We start from the raw sequence: 8,157 nt of genomic DNA on the forward strand, positions 1-8,157 counted from the left end.
AAGTACTACCTGGTGCTGCCATAGATAAGGTTTAGGCATTCCCTGTCCCTACAACACCAAAGCAGCTGCAGGAGTTCTTGGGTATACTGGAATATTTGTGTTCCTTTATACCTCATTTAGAACAGCTGCTGAGACCGTTATACAGACTCACGAAAGAAGGACAACTATGGGACTGAGGGAGAACGGAACACAAGACTTTCCAACAGGCAAAACTGGCAGTTAAACAAGCCCAGGCATTGGGTATATTTGATCCTACCCTCCCAGCTGAATTGGATGATCATGTCATTCAGGAAGGCTTTGGCTGGAGCCTGTGGCAATTCCAGAGTTCTGTTCAGATCCCCATTGGGTTCTGGTCTCAGGTCTGGCATGGAGCAGAAGAAAGATATAGTATGATTGAAAAACAGTTATTGGCTGACTACTCTGCATTACAGGTGGTAGAGCCGATAACTCAAACAGCTGAAATCATAGTTAAGACCACTCTGCTGATTCAGGGGTGGGTGAAAGATCTGACACACCTTCCTAGGACAGGGGTGGCCCAAGCACAAAGGGTGTCACAATGGGTCGCCTATCTCAGCCAGAGGAGTAGTCTGTCTTCATCACCACTGAAAAAAGAATTTCAAAAGATCTTAGGCCCAGTGACGTATCACGGTGATGCACCGAAAGAAACATTGGTTGCTCCACCAGAGAAGAGTCCCATCCAGAAGGGAAAACATCCCACTCCTGAAGATGCCTGGTACATGGATGGGTCCAGCAAAGGCAACCCGAACAACCATTCACAGAAGGAAACAGCTCTACCAACGACTGGCAGATAGCCATTCTTCCTCTAATCTTCATTGGCTTGCAAAGGCAACAAATAGCTTATGCACACCATGCAGCAGCTTCCTGCCCTCCTGTCCCGCTGCCTTTGGATTCTATGTCTTGTGAGCATATTTGAATGAAAAAGGTTTTGCCCTTTTACTCGTGTTTGGTAGCAGTGAGAGCCTTGGCACACACGAGACACTGAGCTAATACACATCTGTGCTCAATTAACCAAGTACTGTTGTATGGGAACTGCTGAGTCATGGCCTGAACCCCTGATTGAGCACCTGGGGAAAGGACCCGGTCAGCCCTGGGAGCACAGGTGAAGGGAATTCACCTGTGCAACCAGAAGGGGTGGAGCCTGGCTCCACCTCTCTTAGACCTCATTTAAGTGCTGACTGCCACTAGGGAAGGACCTCTTCCTGGAGATCCCTTTCTGGTGAAGCTTTCCCCTGTGAGCCTAGAATCTTTTGATATGGGTGAGCAATCTTCCCTTCCCTTATAGCACTTCTCTTCTGTGCCAGTCCTTTTGTCATCTCACCTTTGTTGTAACGCCTTTCCCATTGTATTAATCTGTCCAATTGCTACATTTAGTAAACCAGGCAGGTACTCATTTATGATGGATTATCTTAAAAAAAAATTATGCTTTAGATGGTCACTGGGACCCCAAAATCTTCCAAAGAGGAACTCCTGGGGAAATCCTGGGACTCTTACGTTCCCCACTATTAAGTGCTGCTTGGATTATTGAAGAATGGAGGCCTGTAAGGGACAATGGTCCCGTTATTAAATCCCCATCAAAAATGGCTGGCTTCCTGAATAAACTAGGACAAAATTTTTTGACAACTGAGGAAAGAATAAGAGTAGCATCTGCTGTGATGTTGTTGCTGCTTCTCACTACTAACATGTATCATTCCTCGGAATAAGACTTAAAAGATGAAAATGAGCTTTTGAAAGCTGGTATTAGACAGCTAGAAAATAAAGTTACATCTTTGACAGGGCAAGGTGCACCTCCTTTAAATGGAATTTCCCCTTTGAAATTAAGGCTCATATCACTAGAAGAGGAAGAAGACTTAGATCAGCAGGATCCTTGGATCCTAGTTGAACCCAGAAAGGCAGAGCAAACTAGAAGTCAACTAGGGGATCTGGGAACCTCAGATCCTCTAGAAATAAGGCCAATAATAACTCAGAAGACTAAGAAAATCCAAGACAGTCCAGCAAGGTTAGCACCTGAAGAGTGGCCCCCTGAACATATCTCATTACACATAACAGTATGTCTGTACGCAGCCACCAAGCTCATGGATCTGTTATGATTTAAGCAAACATCACAAGAGAGCATACCAGCTTGGCTGTTGAGATTATGGGACATGGGGGCCAAAAGTGTGCTAATTAATGGGCCTGAAACTTCCAAACTGGCATCCATTACCTCACATCTGGCTCTCAGACAAAGCCTATATGCCACTGTGGAACATGACAAAAACCATGCTCTAATTCAATGGATAATGGCAGTATGTAGAATCACATGGCCCAATACAAGTGATGTTCTGATAAATACTGGTCTGTGGACCTCAACAGAGGAACTTCAAAATTATACTAGAGAACTAGGAATGAAGGAGGCAATATATGACGCTGCCTTTGACAGTCTAGACTTTGTTAAGTTTTTGGTGGGGATGGGGGACCTCATATTACAGCAAGCTCCTCCCCACCAGTATGGCACACTGGTGTCCATACTAAACCCCTTAGTGACCTTGGAGGTCGTTATCCTACAGGCTGCTCAATTGGTGGTTGATGTGGGAGACACAGAGTGCCTTTGAACCAGGCACAATCTCTGAATGTTGGAAGGGGCTGAGGTCCTCCCCATAACTAAAACTAGGAGACCCACCCCACAGACTCCTTAATTGGGTCCCATATGGGTATCCCGAAAACAAATGTTTAACAACATAATCAGGGTTCAGTTTGCGAAAGTTAATCACCAGCCCAATCACATCCTCCTCCAGCTATGGAGGCAGTTGGAGGACAATCAAAAATTTCAAAAGCACCCCAAAAAACCTGGGGTGAGAACTATTGATAAAATACCAACAATAACATGGAACTTGGAAGGTTTCCCAGTTCTCAGTAAAAAGAAAAAGCCTCCTCAAGTGACCTGGGTCACTAAGCCCAAGCCACCTGAGGAAAAAGAATGGGCAATTGCACAGTTACTTGCGTGATGGGGGACGTCAGTCCTCCTGTAACCAGGGCCTTTGGTCTCACTTGGACAAGTAGAGATGTTGAGCTAACAATTTTTTTGGTCCCAAAAGAGCATGCAAAGGGTTATGGTGTTGGTTGACACAGGTGTGGAAACATCAATTATTTATGGGGCTCCGACTAAATTTAATGGGGATAGACTGATGATCATTAGTACTGGGGGCCAGACCATTCCAGTTACCCAGATGTAGTTGAAACTGGGGGTTGGGCATCTCCCGCCCCGGGAGTATAAGGTGTCTGTAGCCCCAGTCCCAGAGTACATCTTAGGCATAGACATTTTATGGGGTCTGGCTCTCCAGACAACTGTAGGAGAGTTCAGACTTTGACAGAGGTGTATTAGTGTCTGGGGGTGGTACAGGCAATACTGAGACGCTATGTAAAGCATGAGCCTATTTGCGTGCCAGAATCGCGCTGGACTACTAATGTGAGACAGTATAGACTCCTTGGGGGGCAAGATGTGATATCAAGGACTGTGCAGGAATGAGAAAAAGTTGGAATTCCAAGACCTGCACATAGCCCATATAATTTCTTCATATGGCCAGTGCGAAAGTCAGATGGCACATGGAGAATGACAGTAGATTATAGAGAATTAAAAGGTCACACCACCTGTTCATGCAGCCATACCCAATACTGCCTCTCTAATGGACACGTTGAGTAGGGAAATAAAAACCAACTATTGTGTCCTAGACTTGGCAAACACATTCTTCAGTATTCTAATTGCTGAAGAATCACAAGACCAGTTTGCATTTACATGGGGAGGCAGGCAGTGGGCCTTTCAGGTCCTGCCACAGGGGTACGTATGTTCGCCAACATATTGGCATAACCTAGTGGTGCATGACCTGGCTAATTGGGAAAAACATAATAATATTAGCTTGTATCATTAGCTGTGTCTGAGGAACAGCCATGATCAGGTTGAGAGCTTGTGGGTAAAAATCAAGGACCGGTCCAGCAAAGGGAATCTAGTGGCTGGGGTCTGCTACAGGCCACCTGATCAGGAAGAGGCTGTGGATGAGGCCTTCTTGCTTCAGCTGCAGGAGGTGTCACGCTTGCGGGTTCTTGTGCTGATGGGGGATTTCAACCACCCAGATAGCATGGCGGGTGGCAGACAATCCAGGAGATTCCTAGAGTCTATTGAGGACAAATTCCTGGTCCAGGTAATAGATGGACCGTCCCAAGGTGAAGCCTTACTGGACCTGGTGCTCACTAATGAATAGGAAAGCATTAGAGACGTTAAGTTTGGAGGCAGCCTGGGCTGTAGTGACCATGCCTTGGTGGAGTTTGTGATCTTGAAGAATGTGGGCCTGGCAAAAAGCAGATCTAGGACCCTGTGCTTTAAGAAAGCATACTTCTGGCTGCTGAAGGAACTGCTGAGTGGGATCCCCTGAGAAACTGTCCTTAAGGGCACGGGTACAGAACAGAGCTGGCAGCTCTTTAAGGACACCCTTCTGAGAGCGCAATGGCTCTCTATTCCCCAGCAGAAGGAGTCGAGCAGGGGAGGCAGGCGACTGCCATGGCTGTGCAATGACCTGCAGCTTAAACTGAGAGAAAAGGGGGAAAGGTATAGAAGGTGGAAGCAGGGTTGTGTGTCCTGGGAGGAATACAGGGCTGTTGTCTGTGTGTGTAGAGATAGGATTAGGTAGCCAAGGTGCAGATGGAGCTGAACTGGGCGAGAGATGTGAAAGATAACAAGAAGGGGTTCTACAGGTACGTAGGCAGGAGGAGACTGCCTCGTCAAGGTCAAGGAGAATGTTCCCCCTCTGATGAAAGGCAATGGGGAGCTGGCTTCCTCAGACATAGAAAAAGCTGAGGTACTCAGTGAGTGCTTTGCCTCAGTCTTCACGGGTGGTCAGGCTTCCTGTGTCTGCCAGGACTGCGAGCCTCTAGGTGAAGGTGTGGGGAGTGGTTTCTGTCCCACTGTAATGGTTGAACAAGTCCTCCTCATGAAATTGAATGTGTATAAGTACATGGGGCCAAATGATATCCATCCTAGGGTTGTGAAAGAGATGGCTGATGTGGTTGCCGAGCCGCACTCCATCATATTTGAAAATTCATGACTGTCTGGTGAAGGCCCCAGTGACTGGAAAAAGGGAAACATTACTCCCATTTTTAAGAAAAGGAGAAAGGAGGATCCAGGGAACTACAGGCCGATGAGCCTCACCTCTGTGCCTGGGAAGATCGTGGAGCATGGTTCTAGAAGCATGTTTCTAGTAGCATGATTCTAGAAGCTATGTTAAAGCACATATGAGATAAAGAGGTGATCCGAGACAGCCAGCATGGCTTTACCAAGAGCAGATCGTGCCTGACCAATCTGGTGGCCTTCTATGATGGAGTGATGGCTTCAGTGGATGGGAGAAGGGTGGTGGATGTCATCTACCTGGACTTCTGCAAAGCCTGTGACATGGTCCCTCACCACATCCTTCTCTCTAAATTGGAGAGGTATGGATTTGAAGTATGGGCTGTTTGATGCATTAGGAATTGGCTGGCTGGACGCAGCCAAAGTGTTGTGATCAGTTGTTCTGTGTCAGGGTGGAGGCTGGTCACAAGCAGTGTCCCTCAGGGGTTGGTCTTGGGACCAGTGCTCTTCAACATCTTCATCAATGACATAGACAATGGCATCGAGTGCACCCTCAGCATGTTTGCGGATGACATCAAGCTAAGCGGTGCAGTCGATATGTTGGAAGGAAGGGAAGCCATCCAGAGGGACCTGGACAGGCTGGAGAAGTGGGCCCATGAAAACGTAATGAGGTTCAATAACTGACAATGGGTCGCCTATCTCAGCCAGAGGAGTAGTCTGTCTTCATCACCACTGAAAAAAGAATTTCAAAAGATCTTAGGCCCAGTGACGTATCATGGTGATGCACCGAAAGAAACATTGGTTGCTCCACCGGAGAAGAGTCCCGTCTAGGAGGGGAAATATCCCACTCCTGAAGATGCCTGGTACATGGATGGGTCCAGCAAAGCCAACCCGAGCAACCATTCCTCCACTGAAACAATCTGATTTGGAGAGGGGGATGGTCAGAGTAGCCAGTGGGCAGAACTGCGAGCCATGTGGATGGTTATGACCAAGGAACCTGGTGATGGTATCCTGACTATCTGCACAGATAGTTGGGCTGTGTACCAGGGGCTCACTCTTTGGATTGCACAGCGGGCTAACCAGGAATGGAGTATCCACGTCCGACAAATCTGGGGGCAGAGATATGTAGTTAGACACACGGAATGTGATTAAACACAGGACCGTATGTTTCTACCATATTTCTGGTCACCAGCCCCTACAGTCACCAGGAAATGATGAAGCCAACACACTGAGCTTGATGGATTGAGAATTCACCATCTGGGAATGTCACCTGCTGGTTACATCAGAAACTGTGGCATGCTGGACAAAAGACAATGTGGGCAGCTGCTAAAGCATGGGGGCTGTCCATACAACTATCTGGCATTGCCCAAGCATGCCGAGCCTGTGACACTTGCTCCAAGATGAGACCAAGATCACTGCCTGAAACAACAGCCCATCTTGCTCGAGGACACAATCCTCTCCAGCAATGGCAGATTGATTACACTGGGCCCTTCCCTTGGTCTGAGATATGCCCTGACCTGCATCGAAACTGCACTTGACCTTGGGTACAAACTCTCAGCTATTTGCATCTGGTTAAAATAGGCCTGCAGCTGGGATTGCTTCTGGAGAAAGAGTCGCTTCTGATGCAGCCTGTGCTCCTGTAACTGCTGTTCCAGACTTCGGGGCAATTCTTTGCAGTACAGCGGGCAAGTGTTTGGAGCTTTTGATAATAGGGTGGGTTTCTGCAGCCTGTGCTGCAAGTACTGTGTCTCTAAGCTGTGCCATCGGGATAACACTGGGGTATGTGCACCACTGGGGAAAGTGCCCACAGCCTCCTGCTGCTGAGGTCTTTCTTCCTGTGCAGGGCTGGTAGCAAGGTCCTGAAGCTGGGGAGCAGCTGATGGCAGAAGGGGTTCTTCCGATCTCATGCAGGCCTATCCAGTGCCAAGAGTGAATCAGGTACATACCATCAAGGCACTTACCAAGTTGATGGCTGCCTATAGGACACCTCAAGTCATCAAGAGTGACCAAGCAACTCATTTTACTGGCACCATGATACAACACTGGGCAGAAAAAAACAACATTGAATGGCAATTCCACCTGCCATATAATCCAACAGGGGCAGGTCTTATTGAACACTATAATGGTATTCGTAAGGCTGCCCTGAAGACAGACTCTCAATCTCTGCAGGGGTGGACAAAGAGACTCTGAAACCTTGCAGGACCTGAATGAAAGACCTATAGACGGCAGACTCAGTGCCCTGAAAATGCCACAGACAACATGGGCCTCTCTGCTTAGGATCCAAATTACGGGGTGGGAGGCTTGGTAGTCCTTCCGGTACTCAGTACATGGCCTACTGATATTGTGGTCAACACTCCAGTCTTCACTGCTAAGGGGACCCTCATCATGTCCCTGTGGCAGATCAGGACTCCTCCCCTGTCCCCCCCCCCCCAACCCCTTGGTACCTGATATAGTTATGCAGCTGCATAACACATAACCCTGGTCAAAGGGTGTGGTACAGGCAGCTGGTGCGTGCCCCTGTGCAAGCAGAAGTGTTCACCCAGGATAGGAATACAGCCTACCCTGGAGGCCAGACTTTCTCCTGGTACCCATGAAACATCTGTACTACTCTCTGTGAGCCTTTAAGTCTCTAGGATAATTGGAAGGAGCAAAATGCCATTAAAACATTCTAGTGTCACTGTGAGATCAAGCATAACACCCAGTGATGGCCTGTGTGGGACTGATGGAACGTAAGATGGACCTGCACCAAACAACTGCATGCCTCCAGTAACACCACCAAGCACTGGCCCATGAGAGAACATGAACTTCAACCACAAACCAATCATCAATTGTCTTATATTGTGTCAACCTGCATCACAACGTGCAATTGTATAAGCATCATGGTGTGCTGGATCCCTGTATTAGAGAAGGCTAACCCTCCAGCTGACTCAATCATTGGTTCATGCCGTGAAGGGGTAAAGTGTATGGGAACTGTTGAGTCACAGCCTGAACCCCTGACTGAGCACCTGGGGAAAGGACCTGGTCAGCCCTGGGAGCACAGGTGA

This window comes from Gallus gallus, chromosome 5, assembly GCF_016699485.2.
Source record: "Gallus gallus isolate bGalGal1 chromosome 5, bGalGal1.mat.broiler.GRCg7b, whole genome shotgun sequence".
In the NCBI taxonomy this organism is placed as follows: Eukaryota; Metazoa; Chordata; class Aves; order Galliformes; family Phasianidae; genus Gallus; species Gallus gallus.